The 25,225-nt window shown below is 35.8% G+C and overlaps 1 protein-coding gene across 7 annotated transcripts in view; it reads left to right on the forward strand.

Moving 5' to 3' along the window:
• The window catches only part of LOC127861176 (protein TANC2-like), a 222,949-nt gene that overhangs the window by 110,977 nt on the left and 86,747 nt on the right, over positions 1-25,225 (forward strand). Inside the window, exon 1 of one of the 7 annotated variants that reach the window (XM_052399567.1) lies at positions 17,704-17,833. The exons of the other annotated variants lie outside the window; for them this stretch is intronic. The gene's annotated coding sequence lies outside the window, so the exon portion shown is untranslated. Of the gene's footprint in view, positions 1-17,703; positions 17,834-25,225 lie in introns of those variants that run through there. 7 annotated transcript variants of the gene reach the window in all.

Raw genomic sequence — 25,225 nt, forward strand, 5'->3', positions numbered from 1 at the left:
AGATGGCGAAGTCCATGCCGAGGCAGGTATTTTTCGTCGTTTTAAACCTTTTATTACTTGTATTATTATTTTTTATTCCGCTCACTTTCCAGCCATATTAGAAAGAAAGTTACTGGCTTTTATTTCGAGGTAATATTCGCTCTATATCTCGACTTTACTCGGTGCAAAATTTCTTAGCGGGATGACCTAATTAGGGCTCCACTAAGAAAAGTTGCACCGAGTAAAGTCGAGATATAAAGCAAATTAAAATACGAAGTAAACGCTAATCACCTTCTTACTGATATGGCTGGAAAGTGAGCGTCATTTAAAAAAATAAACAGAAGTAATAAAGAGTATAAAACGGCGAAAAATAACTGTCTCGGTATGGACGTCGCCATCTTATATATCACTTGATTATCCCCTCTGGACATACTATCACAATATTTACAATGAAAGCTTATAGTCCATTCTGGCTTTCAATATAGGGTTACTTGTCACTGAAATGAAAGCCAGCATGACCTATAAGCATATGTCACTCCCTTTGTGCAAAAAGGTACCATGTGACATTGAAATTAGAAGGCACATGGTACCTTTTTGCATCAAAGGGGCGATACTTTTTAATTTATTTTATTGTGTAAAGAAGGCAAATGTCATGTTGCCTTATTTGATGTGGACCATTGTGCAGCAAGAAGGTCAAAAAATTGTAAGCTATGTGAAAGTAGACAGACCACCGTTGGTGCTTTTCATTTCAAGAGGCAAGCATATTCATAAATATCAATATTTCACGTAATCTTAAGATAGTGCCATGCAGTCTTATTATTAGTTGGGTGATAATTATTGCATGAGAAAGGCTAGATCCATAAGTGTCAGGGCAGATAACTCTGGCACTTACTGATAAGCCTGTGAGGGCTTTTAACTCTTTCAGTGCGGGAACCGAATTTTGAAGGCCTGTGCAAACAGTTTGGATCCAGATGAGACGCCACAGAACGTGGCGTCTCATCAGGTCCAAACTGTTTGCTGTTCTGATAGTATTCTTTGAAAAAATCGAAGAAAATGCTAATTTTAGAAATTTAGCAGACAACATTTTAGCAGACGACAAATTTCCCAGCATGCAAAGGGTTAATGACCTAATGAGCCATGTGCTTAATGTGTCATCCCAGAGTAGCTTAAGCACTGTGCACAGGCTTATCAGGAACAACACCTTTTGCCTTTGTGGACTTTTTCTTTAAAGGAAGTCTCTTCTTAAAAAAAATTAATTCAAGTGGAAAGTGTCATCGCAGTGATTAGCCTGTGCAGACTGCACAGGCTAATAGCTGGAAAGTCTATTTACAAGCATGCGTTAAGCCCAGTTTTTTTACAGAATGAGGGTCAATAAGTGTCAGGAGCTAAGGGAGCAGATTATACTCTGGCACTTACTGATAAGCCTTGAAGGCTTTCAGTGACATAAGGAACTGCATTCTGGAAAATGTGCTTATTGCATGTGTGTGAATTTTATTCCCAGATAAGCCTGTGCAATGTGCACAGGCTAATAAGGGATGACACTTTTTACTTTCATGGAAATTTTTGTTATATTTTAAAGGGGCCTTTTAACAGATTTTGGCATGTTCTGAAGTTTGTCATCAAATGCTTTATATTGATAAATATAAACATCGGATATAGAAAGCACCAGTAAAAAATCAAGAATAAAATTTTAAAAAAGAAAAAAAAGGTAACCCTCAGCAGGACTCTCTAAGCACTTACCCCTGGAGTCCTGGAGTAAAAAGTCTACGACCACTCGACCATCCTTCCGGATACAATTCCAGGCATATTTTATGCTTAATATAAGCAATCCTCGTAATTTCCCAAAATATAGTGACAACAAATTATTAATTCGTTTCTCGTTGCAACGCTTTATAATTTTCGGGTTTTTAAATTGTCAAAAGATGCATATAATGGCTATTTTAGAGCATGGTAAATGTTCAGTATTACTGTTTCCTCACAGATATCATAACTAAAACGAAAATTTGCGAATCTAAAACATTATTTTTTCAATTTTGTCAATTTACCAAAACGTGAAAAGGCCCCTTTAAAGGAAATCTCTTCTGAACAAAAATCCAGTCTGGGCGGAAAGTGTCATCCTTCATATACTAATCTGGAGCGAAACTTTACGCACATACATTTACCCTTAACATCTCAGAAACGCAACTTGACGCATTTGAAGTCCTTTAGAAAATCAAATTCAAATTTAAGTCCTTACTAAATATATTCAAGTTTAAAAGGCTTCATTTCCAACCCTTAGATACTGATGAGCAAGCTTTTCTGGTTTTATGCTGTTTGCACTGTATGGCCATTTTCACTTTGCTTCTTATGGGGGAAAGGGTTTAACCCTTTGCATGCTGGGAAATTTGTCGTCTGCTAAAATGTCGTCTGCTGAATTTCTAAAATTAGCATTTTCTTTGATTTTTTTCAAAGAATACTATCAGAATAGCAAACAGTTTGGATCCAGATGAGACGCCACGTTCTGTGGTGTCTCATCTGGATCGAAACTGTTTGCAAAGGCCTTTAAAATTCGGTTCCCGCAATGAAAGAGTTAAAGCACAGTTTTCTGGGAACCAGGCTCTAAGAATCAGGCCAGAAATGTTGCACCAAAATAAAAACAATACCCAAGTGATTAGTTAAACATTAGAAACTAATGCAACGAAAAAATCAAACACTTGGTTATAGCTAAAATTGAAACGAAATCAGCAGCACCAAGAATCATAATTCTATTAAACCATTGAAGTCCATAACATTGTATTATCTGGTAACATTATATAATAATAATTCGCGCCCTTGGTGCAAAAAGGTACCACCCCTGCGAAATGTTGTTCTGCAGTTCACGAATAATTCGTGAACAGTTCATGAACTGTTCGTGAACTGAGTTCATGAACTGTTCATGAAAAGTTTGTGAACAGAAAATGAGCCATGTCTGTGAAAAGTTCTTGAAATTTTAGTTCATGAACTGTTCATGAACACTAATGGCATGAAGTGTTCATGAAATATTCTTGAAACCTAATGGCATGAAGTGTTCATGAACTATTCTTGAACCCTTATGGCATGAAGTGTTCATGAACTATTCTTGAACCCGTGTGGCATGAAGTGTTCATGAACTATTCTTGAACCATTATGGCATGAAATGTTCATGAACTATTCATGAACATCAATGGCATGAAGTGTTCTTGAACAGTTAATGAACAACACAATTCTTGAAAAATTCTTCAGGGTTTTGCTGTTCACGAACAGTTCATGAACATTTTCCTTCTATTTTTCAATGGCTCATTTTCTGTTCACGAACTGTAAGTGAATAGTTCATGAACCATAGTTCTTCAAGAGTTCATGAACTGAGGTGGCATGAAGTGTTCATGAACTATTTATGAACAAGAATTTGTCAATTTATGCATAGGTTATCATAAGTGTTACTTAAGCTCAACAAACAGGTCAGGGTAAGAAGAAACAAGTCTTGTATTAGCACTTAACATATTGATAGCAACATATAACAATAATTTAAATATAACACTAATAACTGAGATACAAGTGGTTTGATTATACTCTTTAAATTTCATAATACAACTTTGCACTATATGTTCATGAATAATTCATGTATTGAAAAGATTATGAATAGTCTCATTTTCAGTTCAAGAATCATTTACTAATCAATGGTTTCCCTGAAATGGTTACACTTACAGTGCCAAAGAACTTGAAATGGAACCAATGGCTGATCAGTTCAGCCGGTAATTTATTAAAGACTTACATTTTCAAATATAACATAAACCATGTGCCTTCCGTTTCAACTTCCTGTGCACACAATATTCTTTCTTTGTAAAAACAGCAATGCAATGTACATTGAGTTCTTGATATCATCTTAAACTGTTCTTGAAATAAGTTGTCCTTAAAACGTTCTTAAACTTGTCTTTTAAGTCTTCCAAGAACAATGACAGATCCTTTTAAGAACATATTGGATTCTTAAAAGTCCATCATACGTTCAAAAACATTGTGTAGACCTGTTTAAGAACATCAGAAGGAAACATGTTGTTCAAAAAAGTTCTTAAAGTGTTCAAGAATAGTTTAAGAATAATTCAAGAACAGGAAAGGTCCTTAAAAAGTAATTGAAGTGTTCCTGAAGGCAGTTCTTGAACAGTTCTTGTACAAATGTTCTTAAAATTCTCTAGAACAGGTCAAGAACTCTAACTTACAGTGGTGAAAGTACTATGCATATTCATACTAACTTCACAGGTTTCACAAATCTACAAGATTTGTATGCTAGACATTTCAATATTACTTTCAAAAATATGTATGAAACATCTAGCACAAAGGAATTCATGAATTATTCATGATGGATCCTTAAAGTCTGTCTCAGAAAAGTCATTAGAAATACTTGTGCATGAAATGTTCATCACTAAGTATTTATGGTTAGATGAAGAACTGTTCATGAACTTTGAAATGTTCAACAATAATTCATAAACAGTTCATGAACATGTCTTAAGAACAGTTCATGTCCAAAAGTTCATGAACCAAGCTCAGGAACTTTTTCAGAACCGTTCATGAACAGTTCTTGATTGGCTTGAAGTGTTCATGAAATCATGAACAACATTTCGCCGGGGCAATATGTGACATTGAAATAAGCAGGCATATGGTACCTTTTTGCTCCAATGTGGCAATTAATGGTTATCTGTATTATAATTAAGAAATAATATTTTTGTGTGATTGGAAATGACATGAATTAGGTTCACTCAGGATTGATTTTCAATTTAAAAAGTTACTGCTCATAGCTTTAAAATTTTTGTTCTGCAAAATCACGTGTTTAGTGCCTTTTTAGCTATTTGAACAATTATTAAATGTTGTGAGGCATTTTGAGAAACATTCCTGAGATTTCGTGAGTCTTGCATTTTTGTCTTTACACAGGCCCATTGTTTTAAAGAAGAAATATGCACAGATAAAATCTGTTTGCATGACGTTAAATTCACGATTTCAAGTGTTTATCATGCAGTGATAAAAATTGCATGTTCTGGGAAAAAAAGAGAACAACTTCCAGCAGTTGAATGGAATTTACCCTGCTTAACCCTTTGCATGCTGGGATATTTGTTGTGCTAAAATGTTGTCTGCTAAATTTCTAAAATTAGCATTTTCTTTTATTTTTTTCCAAGAATACTATCAGAACAGCAAACAGTTTGGATCCTGATGCGTCTCATCTGGATCCAAACTGTTTGCAAAGGCCTTCAAAATTCGGTTCCAGCACTGGAAGGGTTAAAGTCCAAATCAATTTCTTTCTTTTTGTTACATCTGTGGGCTGTGGGCAACAACACTTGACGCACATGCCTTAAACTATAAACTAAGTTTTCCATGAGGGCTGCTGGAATATTTTTTTATGCTATTCATGTGACCAGGTAGTGTCAATTCGGTCATATAGATAAGACAGTGGCAGGCATGTTGGCACAATAGTTTTCATCGAAAAAATTCAGGGCACTCAGGGCCTTCAATCTATCAAATCCACCACCGAATTTCGGCGGCAGTCCCCCACCTGAAAAGTATAGTTTTTTCCCCTTATGGGGGGAAAAATTCCCCCTAAAAAAAAAAAAAAAATTTTTTTTTTTTTAAATATTGAAAGATGTGTCTCATGATTATTATATCTCAATTCTATTTCAATTTAATCTTTTCAAACATACTAAATTATGAAAAATGCAATGAATATAGTGCAAACATGTACAAATGAAATAATGAGAGAGTAAGTAAAAAAATCCCCCAAAAAGGGAAACGCCGCGAAAATTCCCCCTCCTAAGGGCTGCGGACCCCTTCCCCCAAAGTAGTGTGAGGGCCCTGCCACTTCTTATCAAAAGACAGCATGAAACTATTTAATCAACTTCTGTAAGACATGGATTTATCAGTCTGTAAAAAGTTGAAAAAAACAACAACTGTGTATGCTTTTGTTTGCATAGTAGTGTCACAGAAAGTTTCCTCAACCCTTTACCACTTAGAAACGCATTTGTAGTCCCATAGAAAGTTAAATTTAATGAAAGGCCTTTATTACTAGATTCAAGTTTAAAAGGCTTCATCTCCATCCCTGAGATACTGATGAGCAGCAAACAGCATAAAACCTGAACAGACTGCGAGTTACTCTGCAAGTAATAAGTCAGACTGCGAGAAAGCTGTTCTGGTTTTATGCTGTTTGCACATTGCCATTTTTACTTTGATTCTGAGTGGGAAAGGGTTAATTGTTAGAACAGTTTATAATGTACACAGCATGTCACATGACTATTGTTGTTTTTGCCATGGAACTGGACTTAATTGTTGCAGAATAAGTTTAATATTGCCATTTCCAGTATTTATGGTATGCATGTGACTTGTTCATGTGAGTTTGGTCTAAAAGATTGTAAAAATAATTATATAATGACATTCAGTCATGTTTTATAATTAAGATGATATTTTTTATGCACATTTCACCCCTCATTAAATGTTAAATAATGTCATGTGTTTTATTTATGCTTTGCATGTGACAAGAATAATGGAAAATGTAAGCCTGTCCCATAAAAGTTATTACATTCATTATAAACTTCGGTCATATTTCAAAGTTTGTTTTCTTTTTATACATAATATGTCACAAGTATTTGTAAGCATAAAATCAACAACATTAATTTTCCAATTTAAGTAAAAAACACGCGATATTTCCCATTAAAAAGGGACTGGGCCCCATTCCCCAAATGGTGAAAAAAAAACCTGCATTTATGCAAAACATGTGACTGGGTCATGTCAGATTGATTTCAGAGATTGTAACCAAGGCCAAACCTGAGTATCCATTAACCCTTTGCATGCTTGGAAATTAGTCGTCTGCTAAAATGATGTCTGCTGAATTTCTAAAATTAGTATTTTCTTTGATTTTTTTTCCAAAGAATATGATCAGAATAGCAAACAGTTTGGACCCTGATGAGACGACGCGTTCTGTGGCGTCTCATCTGGATCCAAACTGTTTGCAAAGGCCTTCAACATTCGGTTCCAGCACTGAGAGTTAATCTTCATCATAAAAAACAACACATGCACTGCAAGGTCATAAAGCAGCGTGACATATTTGAACCAAGGTTTAAACATCCACTTTTATGGTTAAACATGGCTGTATATGTATATATATGTTACTTGAAAATAAATATCTCTGTTAAACAAAATATTGTCAATACATGCTGGATCAATGGTTTTATAATTATATTTGCATGTACATATTAAAGGTATTGAAATAGCTGCAAGGGTTAACGATTTGGTAAATTTCTATTATTTAATATATGGGCCGTGCTTTGTGAAAAGGAGGCTTAATGTGTGTGTAAAGTGTCGTCCCAGATAAGCCTTTGCAGTCCGTATATCAGGGACGAAACTTTCTGCTTTTATTATATTTTTATGTCCCCCACCACTATAGTGGGGGACATATTGTTTTAGCCCTGTTGGTTTGTTTGTTTGCCCGAACTTTAACATTTGCCATAACTTTTGCAATATTGAAGATAGCAACTTGATATTTGGCATGCATGTGTATCTCATGGAGCTGCACATTTTGAGTGGTGAAAGGTCAAGGTCATCCTTCAAGGTCAAAGGTCAAATATATGGGTCAAAATCGCTCATTTAATGTCACTTTTGCAATATTGAAGCTAGCAACTTGATATTTGACATGCATGTGTATCTCATGGAGCTGCACATTTTGAATGGTGAAAGGTCAAGGTCAAGGTCATTCTTCAAGGTCAAAGGTCATATATATGGGGACATAGTGTTTCACAAACACATTGCTTGTTTCGTTTTAAGAAAGTATCTATTTAGCAAAAATCCAGTTGATGGCATAAAGCGTCATCCTGATCAGCCTGTGTGGACTGCACAGGCTAATATGGGACGACACTTTACGCACATGCATTAAACCCCCTTTTCACAGAGTGTGACTCTTTTGTATTTTATAATTGATGGTGCATGGGATCTTGCTTAAATCAAAATGCATGAGTCTCTATTTTGGAAAAGAGGGCTTAATGCCTCAATGTAACGTGTTGGCCAAGATTAGCCTGTGCATCCTGCGCAGCCTTATCAGGAACAATACTTTCCACAAAACTGTCTTTTGGTAAAGAAAAGACTTCCTAAACAAAAGAATACCATTAAAGCGGAAAGTGTTGTCCCTGATTGCAGAATGGACTCGGGCAACATTTACGCACATTCATTAAGCCTAGTTTTCCCATACTGCTACACAGTATTACAGGATACTTGCTTAGCTCCTATTAAAAAAAGAACAAAATTAGGATTTTTAGCTCATCTATTTTTTGAAAAAAAATTATGAGCTATTGTCATCACCTTGGCGTCGGCGTTGGCGTTGGCGTTGGCGTTGGCGTCGGCGTCCGGTTAAGTTTTGCGTTTAGGTCCACTTTTCTCAGAAAGTATCAATGCTATTGCATTCAAACTTGGTACACTTACTTACTATCATGAGGGGACTAGGCAGGCAAAGTTAGATAACTCTGGCGTGCATTTTGACAGAATTATGTGCCCTTTTTATACTTAAAAAATTGAAAATTTTGGTTAAGTTTTGCGTTTAGTTCCACTTTTCTCAGTAAGTATCAATGCTATTGCATTCAAACTTGGTACACTTACTTACTATCATGAGGGGACTGGGCAGGCAAAGTTAGATAACTCTGGCATGCATTTTGACAGAATTATGTGCCCTTTTTATACTTAGAAAATTGACAATTTTGGTTAAGTTTTGTGTTTAGGTCCATTTTATTCCTTAAGCATCAAAGCTATTGCTTTCATACTTGCAACACTTACTAACTATCATAAGGGGACTGTGCAGGCAAAGTAATGTAACTCTGACTGGCATTTTGACAGAATTATGTGCCCTTTTTATACTTAGAAAATTGAAAATTTGATTAAGTTTTGTGTTTAGGTCCACTTTATTCCTACAGTATCAAAGCTATTGCTTTCATACTTGCAAGATTTATGAACTATCATAAGGGGACGGTGCAGGCAAAGTTATGTAACTCTGACTGGCATTTGGACGGAATTATGGGCCCTTTATACTTAGAAAATTGAAAATTTGGTTAAGATTTATGTTTTGGTCACTTTACCCCTAAAGTATCATAGATATTGCTTTCATACTTGGAACACTCACAAACTATCATAAGGGTACAGTAAAAGGACAAGTTGCATAACTCTGGTTGTCATTGTTACGGAATTATGGCCCTTTTTTGACTTAGTAACTTTTAATATATGGTTAAATTTTGTGTTTCGATCCACTCGAAGTATCAAGGCTATTGCTTTCAAACTTCAAATACTTACATGCTATCATGAGGTTACTGTACCTGGCAACTTGAATTTTACTTTGACCTTTGAATGACCTTGACTCTCAAGGTCAAATTATTAAATTTTGCTAAAATTGCCATAACTTCTTTATTTATGATTAGATTTGATTGATACTTTGATGAAACTACTCTTACCTGACATACCACAATAGACTTCACCCAAACCATCCCCCGTGCCCTCCCCCCCCCTCCCCCCCCTCCCCCCCCCCCTAATTTTTTTTTTTTTTTTTTTTTTTTTTTATAAGATCATCTCACAAATGACCACCACACCCTCACACTATACCTGCCCCCCACCCCCCCCCCACCCCCAAATTTTTTTTTTTTATTTTTTTTTTTTTTTTTTTTTAAGATCATCTCACAAATTATCACCACACCCTCACACTATACCCCCCCCCCCCCCCGATTTTTTTATAATTTTTTTTTTTTTCGCTTTTTTGGAAGATAATGTAATAAATGTCCACAACCCCACACTATACACCCCTCTTCACTCCACTCCTCCCTCCTTTGTGATTGAAAATGAGAGTCCCTTCACCTTTAAAAAGAAAATAGATGAGCGGTCTGCACCCGCAAGGCGGTGCTCTTGTTACTCATTAAATCAAATCTATAGTTCATGGGAGAATGCAAATTATTTTCAAATTGTCATTATCTAACCTTCTCGCGGTTTCAGATATTTCCTTAGGGCTTATTAATGGGGTGTAAAATTTTATGTTTTAAATGCATTTGTTTTTCTATTATTAAAACTTGCATGGTACACATTGCACTTGAAATGTTTTACAAGATGTTAGGTCAGGCATAACAAGATGTGAGTTCATACCAATTTCGAATGATTTACTATTTTCTCATTCAAATAGGGGGTGAAAATTGGTATAAAAGAATATCAACTAAACCTTGAAACATGCTTGAAGGTTATTATGTAGATGAAATTACTTTTGTTAAGTTATTACACATTTAATGAAAATGTTTTATTTATTTAAGAAATATTTGGTCTATTGTTGTATACTAAACTGTGTTGTGGGAAAATGGGAATTATGTCAAATATGAGCTGCATCATGTGAAAATGGGTATTATGCCAAATATGAGCTGAATCGTGGGAAAATGGGTATTATGCCAAATATGAGCTGAATCATGGGAATATGGGTATTAAGCCAAATATGAGCTGCACTTTGGGAAAATGGGTATTATGCCAAATATGAGCTTCATCATGGGAAAATGGGTATAATGCCAAATTTGAGCTGCACTTTGGGAAAATGGGTATTATGTCAAATATGAGCTTCATCATGGGAAAATGGGTATTATGTCAAATACAAGCTGCATCGTGGGAAAAAGGGAATTATGTCAAATATGAGCTGCATCATTGGAAAATGGGTATTATGCCAAATATGAGCTGCATCATGGTGAAAAAGGGGAATTATGCCAAATTTGAGCTGCATTGTGGGAAAATGGGAATTATGACAAATATGGCCAGCAGTACTTAAGCAGAGTCAAGTCAAGAGCTACCCTTTCTGCCATAGTCATGCAACAATTTGTTTTTCGTTGAAATTCAGGAGCCTGTATTCGGCCATATTCCCAATGGAAAAAATGGTACACTTTTCCCAAATGGGACCTTAAAATTTGCAATTGAATGTTAAAAGAAAAAAAGCATATATATTTTTTTTTTAATTTCAACATTTCAACAGCTTTACAAGTTGAACCTTAGTTAACATAATATTGAAAACACTTTTGTTCTCAATTTTGAAGCATTTGTTAGCAAAACAACAAAACACTAATTTCAAAATTTAAGTTCAAACACTGCAATTTTTCCCAATCCAAAGGGACCAGGCCTTTTTCCCAAACCGTTTAAAAAATTGTTGCAAGGTATCCTGATATCTGTTTAGTGGACATTATAAATCCTTATCAAAGTGTACGAATGAACCCAGGTCGCTATGGCGTAGTGGATATGGTGTCTGACTAGCCACCGGGAGGTCATGGGGTTGATCCTCACTGTGGGAGCATTCCTTCGATCTCCCAAGGACACCAAGCACTGGTTATAGTCTCAGCGAACGGACTGAAGTCAGCGTTTCAAATAAGCCTTAGGTTTTCTATGCAATCGAGCTCAAATAAATAGGTGTTAACTAAAGTGTACAAATGCAGATGCATTTCTGGAGCTTCGCTGTTCAGATATGTCCTAACAATGGGGGTAATCACGTGATAGTCAAAATGGCAAAGTCCGTGCAGTTTTTTACCATTCATTACTTTTGTTTATTTTTTAAATGATGTTCACTTTTCAGCAAAATCAGCAAGAAAGTTACTAACTGATACTAATTTTGTATTAATATTTTGCTCTATATCTGGACTTAACTCACTGCAACATTTCTTAGCGGGTTGACTTAATTACAGCTCCACTAAGAAAAAACTAAGAGCCTCTTTTAAAAAATTAAACAGAAGTATTAAAGGGTATATAATGGAGAAAACTACCTGTCTCGGCATCAGGACACCGCCATCTTGACTATCACATGATTTACCCCCTCCGTTTTAGCATGAGACGGGTCACATTAAAGTGAAAATTGGACTTAAAACTTGAGCATGCACCATCTAGGAGATTGCTGATAATAATTGTGCAAGTCGAAGACATGTCATTCAAAATTCAACCTATGTGGTAACTGGACTCCAAGAAATGACAGTTTGTTACATGTCAGCGATTGTGCAAGTCTAGGACATGTCATCCTAAATTCAACCTATGTGGTAACTGGACTTAAGAGAAACGATAGTTTGTATGTAAAATGTCAGCGAGAATTATGTTGAGTTCTGTTTTTAGCATTGACAGAATTAATCCATTCAATCCTTAAATCCAATATTTCCCCTGCATGGTTACAATGGGACACATATCAGTTTGTAGTCTGAAGTACCAAACGAGGCCTTGTCAGTTAAAGATGTCAATGCTAATATAACCCAACAGAAAGCATTTCCCAGGTGTTTGAGTACATGTACCTGATGTTAAGGTTTGAATTTGAATGTTCTTATCTGAAATCAAAGTCTTAGAACAAATACATATTTCTGTCTTTCAAATTGAGCTGCAGATCTATTTTAACTTGCAAACCTAATAATGTGTTACTATTTATTACAGTATTATTTGTACTCGCTTAACTCATTTATGCCTAGCGTTTTGAAAAAGGACATTGCACATACCCCTAATGTTGGAAATAAAGTGATCCAATTTTGAAGGATGGGAGAGTCCACTAGGCATAAATGGGTTTAAATGGCTATGAGCAAGCAGCATTCTTCGTAATACATAATTCATCTAAGTTGGAAAGTGTTCATGTTTTATGTGATATTAACAGTAATAACAGTTTTTTGTTGAAAACTTAATTTCAATAATTATTATAGATTCACCAGCTGTGTAAAATTGTGAGGAGGAATAAATTATCGGATGCTGTGAGCAGTTTGTATATATCACCATCACAAGTGAGTCTTGCTCCATCTTTATATCACCATCACAAGTGAGTCTTGCTCCCTCTATATATCACCATCACAAGTGAGTCTTGCTCCCTCTGTATATCACCATCACAAGTGAGTCTTGCTCCATCTATATATCACCATCACAAGTGAGTCTTGCTCCCTCTATATATCACCATCACAAGTGAGTCTTGCTCCCTCTATATATCACCATCACAAGTGAGTCTTGCACCCTCATATATCACCATCACAAGTGAGTCTTGCTCCCTCTATATATCACCATCACAAGTGAGTCTTGCTCCCTCTATATATCACCATCACACGTGAGTCTTGCTCCCTCTATATATCACCATCACAAGTGAGTCTTGCTCCCTCTATATATCACCATCACAAGTGAGTCTTGCTCCCTCTATATATCACCATCACAAGTGAGTCTTGCTCCCTCTATATATCACCATCACAAGTGAGTCTTGCTCCCTATATATATCACCATCACAAGTGAGTCTTGCTCCCTCTATATATCACCATCACAAGTGAGTCTTGCTCCATCTATATATCACCATCACAAGTGAGTTTTGCTCCCTCTATATATCACCATCACAAGTGAGTCTTGCTCCCTCTATATATCACCATCACAAGTGAGTCTTGCTCCCTCTATATATCACCATCACAAGTGAGTCTTGCTACCTCTATATATCACCATCACAAGTGAGTCTTGCACCCTCATATATCACCATCACAAGTGAGTCTTGCTCCCTCTATATATCACCATCACAAGTGAGTCTTGCTCCCTCTATATATCACCATCACAAGTGAGTCTTGCTCTGGGAAAATAGGGCTTAATGCATTTTTTTGTAAAGTGTTTTCCAACATAAACCAGTGCAGTCCAAACAGGCTTATTAGGAACAAAACTTTCCGCTTTAATGATCTTTTCAAAGAAATATCTCATTAGCAAAAATTCAGTTTAGGTGGAAAGCGTTCACGGGCTAATCTGGGATGACACTTTATGCACATGCATTAAGCCCCATTCTCCCAGAGTGGAGCTCTTTGACTTGTTGTTTATCAAGATGAAAGCTGTATTTTCAGTTATTGAATCAAGGTTATAATAAATGATTTATGTTTCTCCATTTTTTACATTTTTGTTCTATTATTTAAATCTGTGACGAAAAGTTAGGAAAATTGTCATTTTGATAATCTGTGAACATGTCGCTTTAATGCCTTCTGGTGGCTGCAAATGGCACTACTTGTTTATTCATAACCATGCCTTTTATCTTCGTGAAGTAACATATTTTACCTTTTAAGACTGATATGACATCCAGCCATAAAGCTGTTATGTCCCAGCTGCCATATGTTGCAGTTTTATAAACATGACTTCTAACAATGTTGTTACTAGTATTTAAAAAAAATTCCCATGACAGTGTTTGTGTGCTAAAAGATTGTTTCCACCAGATGAACTCCCAGCATGACAAACGTGTTCCAAATTGGACAGTTGTGATGTGAGAGCAGTTGAAATTATTATTTTCAATTGATTATGACAGCTGGCCCAACAATAATGTAATTTCGTCATATCAAACTTTATTGCAACACAAAATATACAGCAAAACTTCTTTAACTTGAGGTATGCCAGGGGTTGCAAAAATAATGGTCACTTGAGAATATAAGTCAATTGCAGACAACTGTTAGTCTGGATTCCCTGCCGATTTAGTTAAAAAATATTTATGAAATTAAAGCAATTTATAAGACAGTATTCTAGTTAGTAGAAATTATTTATGTTATTATGCTTAGTTATCGGCAATAAGCCTTTGTTTTACACTGTGTGCCAACGACTGGGTGGGATAAAGATGAAGCAATACTACCAACTGACCAACCATCTAAAAAGTGGTGATCCGTCAGAATAGCGGCCACTTGTAAACAACGGTCACTTTTGCCATTTCCCTAGACTGATTGCTGCTTTCAGCTTTGACTGTATTATTCAAAGGTCTCAAGTTATCTAGATGCATTTACTGTTTGAAATAATCACTTAAATTAACAGACTTTATAAAAAAAAGTCATGAACTTTAATACTATGAATGTCACAAGTTGCCACAATTTGGTCTTGTCCCATAGTTGAATGTTCAGCAATAATTACACGGTGTCTTTAAAAAATATATGATATATAGGTGATACAATTGTAAAATATGTTGTAATGTGTACAAAGACATTGTCTACAGGGAATCAAATACAATTACAGAGGATGTTTATTTTGCTATTTTCGGTTATAAAGTCTTCATGCGATTAGTCATTAGGAAGGGTTCATCATAATGTTCATATTTTAATCTTGATGGATTTACATAAAACAAATTAACTTAAGTTACTTGTCCAAAAATTTGTGTGGATTCACATTTTATTGTGCCATAACATTTCCTCTATCACTGTGCACTGCCAGTAACTTTATTTGTGGACAAATGTTTGCAGTTATCTCTCTGACATTTCCTCAAGTTGAAAGGTAAACACTGTACACTTAAATGCCACCAATTAAATTTACATTTTATTACATCGTTTAGTGGGCATCTATTTTACAGAAGACTGCTTAATTAATATTTCAACTGATAGCTTATCAATCAAGGGTGTTGGCATTTCAACCAAGGGTGTTTATAGTGGGTGGTGCATTCTGATTCATTAGAAAACTTGTAAATCTTCAATAAAAATCAAGGTACAGGCATATTGGGGAAGACAGTGTCTGGCAAATGAGGATGCAAAAAATAATAATGGTGAAATATTGTTCATAGAATTTTATTTATTGACCATCAAGGAAATTCTTAAAGATTGGAAATTTGCTTCAAAATTTTCTGCAAAATGCATTTCTTTGGGAAAAAAGGGCTTAATGGATGTGAGTAAACAGTGGTCCCAGATTATTGTGCGTAAACTGTGGTCCCAGATTATTGTGCGTAAACTGTGGTCCCAGATTATTGTGCGTAAACTGTGGTCCCAGATTATTGTGCGTAAACTGTGGTCCCAGATTATTGTGCGTAAACTGTGGTCCAAGATTATTGTGCGTAAACTGTGGTCCCAGATTATTGTGCGTAAACTGTGGTCCCAGATTATTGTGCGTAAACTGTGGTCCCAGATTATTGTGCGTAAACTGTGGTCCCAGATTATTGTGCGTAAACTGTGGTCCCAGATTATTGTGTGTAAACTGTGGCCCCAGATTATGTCTCACAAACTAAGCAATGATTTTTATCTGGAATGGAACCTTCTGCTTCTGGAATTTTTCGTTTTAAGAAAGTCCTAAGTTAGCAAAAATCCAGGTCAAGCCCAAAGTTTCGTCCCCTATAAGCCTGTGTTTACTGGCTAGGCTTATCAGGGATGAAACTTAACCCTAACAATGTGGGAACCGAATTTTTAAGGCCTTTGCAAACAGTTTGGATCCAGATGAGACGCCACATATTTTGTGGCGTCTCATCAGGATCCAAACTGTTTGCTATTCTGATAGTATTCTTGGAAAAAAAACCGAAGAAAATGCTAATTTTATAAATTCAGCAGACAACATTTTAGCAGACGACAAATTTCCCAGCATGCAAAGGGTTAATGCACATGCATTTAGCTCCATTTTCCCAGAATGTGTCTCTAATGTAGAGTTTTACCCTTCCCCCATTAGAAGCAAAGTGAAAATGCCTATGTGCAAACAGCATAAAACCAGAACAGCCTGCAAGTAACTCACTGTGTCTGCTCAGGTTTTATGCTGTTTGCAGCTCATCAGTATCTTAGGGTTGGAAATGAAGCCTTTAAAACATGAATCTAATAAGAAAGGTTTTCAATTAAATTAACTTTCTTAGGTACTACAAATGTGTCAAAATATGTATCTAAGTGGTGAAGGGTTAATTGGCAGCATCTGTACAGTAACCTGCCTGGTGACACAGAGCGGAGCGCACCTGTGGTTCTTTGTAGAGTTTTATGAGGGTTTTGACTCCTGTGATCATAGATCAGCACACTGAGATCTGGCTAATATTATTGATAATCAATCTCAAGGCCTCGTATACCTTTGTTAAATGTCAGAGACAAAGGGCAGATCTGTTTGGATTTTTAATTTTGATATTCATGGTTGAGGAGTCTCTAGGTATTAGGCAGGGGTCACCTCGGGTACAGTGCTTGTTCTCTTTTGAGGTAGATATATATGGGTTATGTGTTCAGTGAAATATGGAACTAAATGTCACACATTAATGTAATTTATTGTGGTACATTTCTTGGTAGCTTTGTTCAAGGTAGATACTGTAAAATTATAATTATTTGTGGCAAATTAATTAAATTTTAGTTCATTTCATGGCTTGACCGGTCCACTTATTTAAGATCACGACAAGTGTTTTTTGTAGTACTTTTTGGTAAAGGTAGATTGAGGTATGGGTTATGTGTGCAGTGAAATATGGAACTTAATGTGACACATGGATGTTATTTATTGTGAAGGTTATTTGTACAGGGCTTGTCCCCTTTGTTCAAGGTAGATAGTTATGGGTTACTGTAAAGTCATTTGTATTCGTGGTGCATAAATTTGTGTTTGTTTCTTCGGTTGACCTATTCCCGAATATAACACAAACACATCATACAGTTACCATCATAAATGGCTTGTTTTTCAAAAATCAGAAATCTTCAAATGAGCTGTGCTCTGTGAAAAGGGGGTTTAATACATGTGTGTAAAGTGTCATCTCAGATTAGCCTGTGCAGTCCACACAGACTAATCAAGGACAACACTTTCCGCTTTTGTGGAAAAGGAAGTCTCTTATTAGCAAAAATCCAGTTGAGGGGGAAGGTGTCCTACCTGATGAGCCTGTGTGGACTGCACAGGCTAATCTGGGACGACACTTAAAGCACATGCATTAAACCCCTTTTTCTCAGAGACGGGCTCAAATTTATGTGTCAACTTGAGTCTTTTTTGAAGACGAAATTTCATGCTTAAGAATATAAATGATTTTACAGTAGTTATGGGTTATGTGTGCAGTTAAACACAGTACTAAATGTCAGACATGGATGTTATTTATAGTGAAATCTTTTAGTGGGTGGGCACAAATATACCCATTATTATTGGATTTATTGAAAGAGGCATTTTCTGCCTGGACTATAATGTAAGTTTTCTTTGATCTTTAAGTTTTAATTGCTATTCAGTTGGGTTGTAAGTCAATGAGGTGTAAATTTTAATTAAATTAGCCATAGGAAATGATGAGCGCTCATGTATAAAAAAAACGCACCCATGAAAGTGTTGTGTTGCTAATAATTATTATGGCAAAAATTTGTTTTATAATTTAACATCAATTTTTATGTGATTGAGAGAGTGTCAATCACATACATGTCTGAAAGTTGGACTTTTTTCTTTAATTATATATCAACAGACCAAGAACTATTGATGGTTCATTCCAACAACATTGTCACATGGTGAAAATTTAACTGAAAACTCATCAAAATTGTCTGCTGATAATTTCACTGTTGTTATAAACACAAGTTTTGTTAACATGTATATTTAAAGCCACAGCAATACTCAAAATTAATGAATTATTAGTAAAAAGTTTCGTAAAATATACAAAATCGGTGTTCCTTAGAGCAATAGCCAAATTTTCAACGCTAGATGTGGTATGTTAACTTAATTTTAAAGTGATACCAAATGCTTGTTTTTAGTGTGAGCGTTAGCTCAGTCACTAATGTTACAGACCATATTTTGCAAATCGGTATGTGCTTAGAAGCCTTAGGTACGGTATGGAAAGACAACCGCTGCCTGTTGCAGCAGACAACAAATGGAAAGATAACCACCACATTTGCCTGTTTATAGTTCCCTACTGGTACACTGCAGAGACAAATAGTGTTTAACAGCTTGTAAGACGAGATTGGCCAGTCTAGTGTTTATCATGGAAATCTGCATATTGGCTGCTTTCAGGGAAAACGGGGCTTAATGCATGTCAAATAAGATTAGCCTGTGCATACTGATTAGCCTGTGCAATTCGCACAAGCTAATCAAGGACGACATTTTACAACAGCGAACACCAACAGTGCCTTCAGCGCTTTGATTTTTATATGTCACAATATATTTTGAGTTTTTATGTGGCTTTAAACTTAGCTTTAAAGGAATGCTGCATGTACATCAATACAGCTGTTGCGCAACATACAATGAAATCATGATCTGCCTTCACACTATTAAGCCCTTTTGAGTAAATTAATATACACTATAATATTATATACAAATGCACTTTCACCTTATATGTCATTATCCCCTGCCAGAGGCAGAGGGATATTGTTTTGGCGTTGTCCGTCCGTCAGTCCGGCTGTCCGTCCGGCACTTTTGTGTCCGGAGCCATATCTTGAAAGTGCTTTGGCCGATTTCATTGAAACTTGGTATGAGTATATATATGCATAAGAGGATGATGCACGCCAAATGGCATTGTACACCATCTGTTATAAACAGAGTTATGGCCCTTTGTATCTTGAAAAAATGCTTTTTACTATAGGCACTTTTGTGTCAGGAGCCATATCTTGGAAGTGCTTTGGCGGATTTCATTGAAACTTGGTATGAGTATATATATGCATAAGAGGATGATGCACGCCAAATGGCATTGTACACCATCTGTTATAAACAGAGTTATGGCCCTTTGTATCTTGAAAAAATGCTTTTTACTATAGGCACTTTTGTGTCAGGAGCCATATCTTGGAAGTGCTTTGGCAGATTTCATTGAAACTTGGTATGAGTATATATATGCATAAGAGAATGATGCACGCCAAATGGCATTGTACACCATCTGTTAAAAACAGAGTTATGGCCCTTTGTATCTTGAAAAAATGCTTTTTACTATAGGCACTTTTGTGTCAGGAGCCATATCTTGGAAGTGCTTTGGCGGATTTCATTGAAGCTTGGTATGAGTATATATCCCCCGCCAGAGGCGGAGGGATATTGTTTTGGTGCTGTCCGTCCGGCTGTCCGTCCGTCCATCACTTTTGTGTCCGGAGCCATATCTTGGAAGTGCTTTTGCGGATTTCATTGAAACTTGGTATGAGTATATATATGGATAATAGGATGATGCACGCCAAATGGCATTGTACACCATCTGATAATAACAGAGATATGGCCCTTTGTATCTTCAAAAAAATGCTTTTTTTAGTGTCAAATATAACACTTTTGTGTCCAGAAGTATATAGGCGGGGGATATCAATTCAACGAATTTGCTTGTTTATGTAGTTTTGTGCAAAAAATAATAAAACAAAACATTCTGATTTCATTGTTTATAATTTTACAATCAAATTAAATTTCAGTTGAGTACTTCAAATGCAAAACATTTGGAACAGTTTCAATTTCATAATTAGAGCAGGCATGTTTTAAAAATAGGATGCTGCTGTTTTACAAACGTTCTGTTCTGTGTGGGATATATGGAAGGTCTGTTTCCTGCAGATGGGAACACCATGTGTCTCTTGTTCCATCTTTGTGTGTTTGAAGTGCCACTCCTTTGGTGTGTCTTTTCTGCATTATTTGTAATGAGGAGCTGGAGTGTGTCCAATCAATGTTTGGACTGTGTTTTCTGCACTATTTGTATTGAGGACCTGGAGACTGTGTCAAAGCAATGTGAGGACTGTGTTTTCTGCACTAAGTGAGGGCCTGGAGTGTGTCCAAGCAATGTGAGGACTGTGTTTTCTGCACTAAGTGAGGGCCTGGAGTGTGTCCAAGCAATGTGAGGACTGTGTTTTCTGCACTAAGTGAGGGCCTGGAGTGAGTCCAAGCAATGTGAGGACTGTGTTTTCTGCACTAGTTAAGAGCCACATTTTGTAAAAACTGAGCTAAATCCATGTGCATAAGGTATAGTCTCAGATAGCATGTGCATTCTGCATACACTGGTGTTTGTTTATGCTCCCTGAAATATACGAATAATTTCGGGGAGCATATAGTTGCCTGAGTTTGTAGTTCCTTAATTTCTTCCTTCCTTCCGTCACACTTTTGTTACAGTTTCTCATAGCACCTTCAATGCTTTACCGATCTCTTTAATATTTGGCAGGTACGTACCTTGCATGGACCTCTACCTTTTCATGAGGTATGAGGTCACTGGGGTCAAGGTCACCCAGGCTAATAATACATTTTTCGATCACACTTTTGTTACAGTTTCTCATAGCACCTTCAATACTTTACCAATCTCTTTCATATTTGGCATGTGCGTACCTTGCATGGACCTCTACCTTTTGATGAGTTTTGAGGTCACTGGGGTCAAGGTCACCGAGACTAATAATAGATTTTTCCGTAACACTTTTGTTACAGTTTCTCATAGCACCTTCAATACTTTACCGATCTCTTTCATATTTGGCATGTGGGTACCTTGCATGGACCTCTACCTTTTGATGAGGTTTGAGGTCACTGGGGTCAAGGTCAAGGTCACTGAGGCTAATAATAGATTTTTCCGTCACACTTTTGTTACAGTTTCACATAGCACCTTCAATACTTTACTGATCTCTTTCATATTTGGCATGTACGTACCTTGCATGGACCTCTACCTTTTGATGAGGTTTGAGGTCACTGGGGTCAAGGTCACCGAGGCTAATAATAGATTTTTTTAGGTGGTTATTAACACATACACAAGATTGACAAAGCGAATCATCGGGGAGCATCTATCAGTTTCACTGATACTCTTGTTTTAGAAGGGCACTGGTCACTGTCTTAAAATTTAAAAATCTGTAAAAGCCAAAAGATTTTTTAAGCACATGCATTAAGCCCAGTTTTTCCAGAACGTGGCTGTTCTGCATTTGTGGCAGTATTGTGTGAGGACCTCAGGAGTTTGTCTCAGCACTTCATAATTAACAGGGATGTTGTTTTTCCTCCTTTCAGCTGATTTCCTCCCTTTTCAATGACAAACCTTTTATACGAATAGTTATTAGTTATTAACTTTGCTCGATTTATATGCAAATGAAGAGTTTGGCCCAAACTTGCAAGCAGGGAGTAGGGCATTTACCTCCCCTGAGGTTGCTTATAAATCACACCCCTGATTAACTAATACAAGACTCAAGATAAGGTGTTAATTTATCTCCCTCCTCATTTGAAGAGTAGCAATCTTTCAATTGCATATACCACTTTATCCCTCATAGATGCATGTTTGTCTTGGCTACATCAGAATGCACACCATCTAGTTGGTCCCCAGGGAGAGCTCAGTTCACTTGTCTTATGTTTTATGTGATCATATGATAGCCTGCGCATTCAAATAAAGCTGACTCATATGACACCTTCTGTAAAAGTGTATAACCTGCAGTGTTCAATAAATCACTGTGTAGGGGAAAAATTATGTTTACATGTTATACTCCCTGTATTATACATGTTATACACATTTTTTTACACATGTTGTACACATTATATTAAAAAAGTTGTACACCATGTATTACACAGGTTATACAAATTGTGTTTCAAAGGTTATAGAAATTGTATTATAAAGGTAACAATATACTTTTTACACAACAAAGGTTATACAGTCTGTATTACAATGGTTATACTTCCTACATGGCAAAGGTTGTACACTCTGTATTAAAAAGTCTTTACATCCTGTAAAATCAAGGTTACACATTCTGTAAAATCAAGGTTATACATTCTGTAAAACAAAGGTTATACATCATAACACAGTATTATGTGAAGTTGGAATAAGACATCAATTTGGGAATAATTGAGTTTTTTCAAAAGTGCATTATATGCAGTTTTATATGTTGTATTTATTTAGTTTGACAAATTATAATTAAAACAGATACTTGCATATATATTAGCATCATTTAAATTGATTTTACTGCAAAACTGGACTTTTTATTGATTTAAAAAAAAATCCTCATGAAATGAAACTGTGTCCATGCGGCGCTGATGAACACAGTTTAAAAATACAGTTAAAATGATACAAATACATTCTCTGTTAATGAAAAAGTAATGGAAAATTGCTCATTAAGCTTGAAGTATAGATACATTATTACAAAAATAAAGTCAGATCATGAAATGAATAGTTTTGTTAGAGAAAATCACCAAAATGATGTCCATTACCAGTTTGATGTCTTATTCCAAATTCACATTATACAGTGTTAGCATTTAGAATGCAGGTTATGCTTCCTGTAAAATACTGGACAGGTGGGGTTTCCTTGGGGTACTCTGGCCTCCCTCCACAACACAATAATAAATCATCATCCCAACGTTTGTGAGTCTAGTAAGTTAATAATTTAATAAATTAGTTTCGAGTTCTGGGGCACACTTCTGGTCCATACATTATGTAACCTCTGACTCGGAAAGGACCTCATAAACTTTGAAATACATCCACAGTCCTGTTTGATTAAAAAAAAAATCATTCAATGAAATAAATTAAAAAAACTGTAAGAAAAATGTGCATGTTGTGGGGTTCAAACCTGGGACATTTAGAAGCAAAAGCATTCGCATTACCATTACCAAGCAGGCTGTTGAATAATAATTTCATTTTAAGGCACGACTTTTATATTTCTTGGTTTACAAAACCGCCGACCGTAATTTTTGGAAAATGGGAAAAAAAATGAAATCGGAAAATCGTCTTTTTTTTATATATTTTATTCCCGACCGCACTGAAAATGAGCGAAATGAGAAAAAAACGATCCGGTTTGAGTACGGTTGCGAATAAAATCAAGTAAGTACAATCAACGATTGGTTAACATATATTACAGAGATCGGGATATTTTTCAATGTGACACAGTATGTACCAGTCCTTTTATGGGCACTTCTCAAAATTTATTTAATTACAGACAATAGGAAAATCAGCGTCAGTAAAATGTCGACCGCATCAAAATTTATTTCCGAGTCTGTGACGCAACTATATTGTTTAACATGTTTATTATATTAAACAAACCCGATATTATAGTAGATAAAAAAGTATTACCTTGCAATTTGATAATTAGTATAAATAATCCAATAAAACACTGCCATTATTTACGATATATGTGTTTAGGAATTGTGTAAACACGTCGGCCATAGTTTATAGGAACTGTACAGAAAGTTTGGAAATCAGAACAAATCGGTATATCTCGGAAAATCATTGATAAATGTATTTGTCGTTTTAATGCTTAGGGCCGAGTAATTTTGGCAAATCGGAACTCAACTTGCGTAAAATACTAGCTCAATTAACCGTTAAACTCCGCCTCCGTTCTCTGCAAAAGATTCGAAGGCGGAGCTATGCACGTGCTATTATTAAATTGGAGGATTGCAATTGAGAAACAAACGCACGATTGGTTCGGCATGATGATTGCTAGACAAAGGAAGCCAATTTTGTCGGCGCGAAATTTGTCGCTTTATTGCTTCAGACAGAAAGCGGCTTTCCTTTGATGACGTCAAACTGTCAATTCACACAGACTGCACATTTTCGGAAGACTTTAACTGGCTCCTTGTTTACAATTCCAGTAAAAACACTTGCTAACATTAAACTTTGGATTAAATTATCAAAATAAAGCAAAAGCCAAGTTGACAAATATGATTGTATTAATTCTCGTCAGTTCAAATAAGACGTTTTGCGTTGTAAATCAACGAGTTTTCATGACAATAACAACTTTAACAAATATTACCGTGACGACGCGGGGATCGATCTACCTCGATTTTTTTTCATGGACGATGTAATAAGTCCAATAAGAGCAAACACATACTTTGTGTATGAGTAGTTTATCTTATATAAGATTTTTGCAACAGGCATCGCATTGCATAATGGTGCGCATCGAATTACGGAAATGAAGCGCAGTTTTTCGTTTTAATGGGAGAAGAACACATGTCATTTAATGGAGTGTTTAAAATTGCCTTATGTTACAAAAGGTGCTTTTAGGTGACTCATTTCATTTGAAGATATAGATGTGTTTGATTGCATAATTTGATTTTTCGCTCTGTGTTAAGGTTATAAAAGATATGATGTCTTTGTTCTGATGTTATTAGTATTAACTTATTTTTCCAATGATGTTTTTTTTTTTTTTTTTCGACCGCCCGATGGACCATTTTCAAAATAATTTTTGTAAACCAATAGAAAAAAAAGTCGTGGCCTAAATGTTACTTCAGTAAAACATGTTTTTGCTAAATTATCAATTAAAAGCGTTACAAAGGTTCAATTATTTTTCGGATTTTGATTGATAATTTACAATCAACGAACATATATTTGTAAACTGTGTTTAGTGAGAAGTGTATTTGCTGAATAAAATGCATATATTCTTTTTTTAATATTAATTTACTGTACTAACCAATCACTTGTAAATATATCAGGTATTTCCTAGGACATTTTGAATTAATTAAGTATTAAGTAATGTTTTGAAGCTTATGGCATGACAATATTAATGATTGCTGTGTCTAATTTGCCCAAGATATCAGAATTCCCACCTAAATAACTATGAATGAATAAAGGCATAAGGGTGAAACTTGTAGCACCATTTCCGATTTCCGGTTTTCACACCTCTAGCCTCATTAATTACTGTTGTCAATGTCAACTCTCAGGTCTCATTAGTGTATATTGACCATGTGGTGTTGGAGATGC

This window comes from Dreissena polymorpha, chromosome 15 (assembly GCF_020536995.1).
Source record: "Dreissena polymorpha isolate Duluth1 chromosome 15, UMN_Dpol_1.0, whole genome shotgun sequence".
In the NCBI taxonomy this organism is placed as follows: domain Eukaryota; kingdom Metazoa; phylum Mollusca; class Bivalvia; order Myida; family Dreissenidae; genus Dreissena; species Dreissena polymorpha.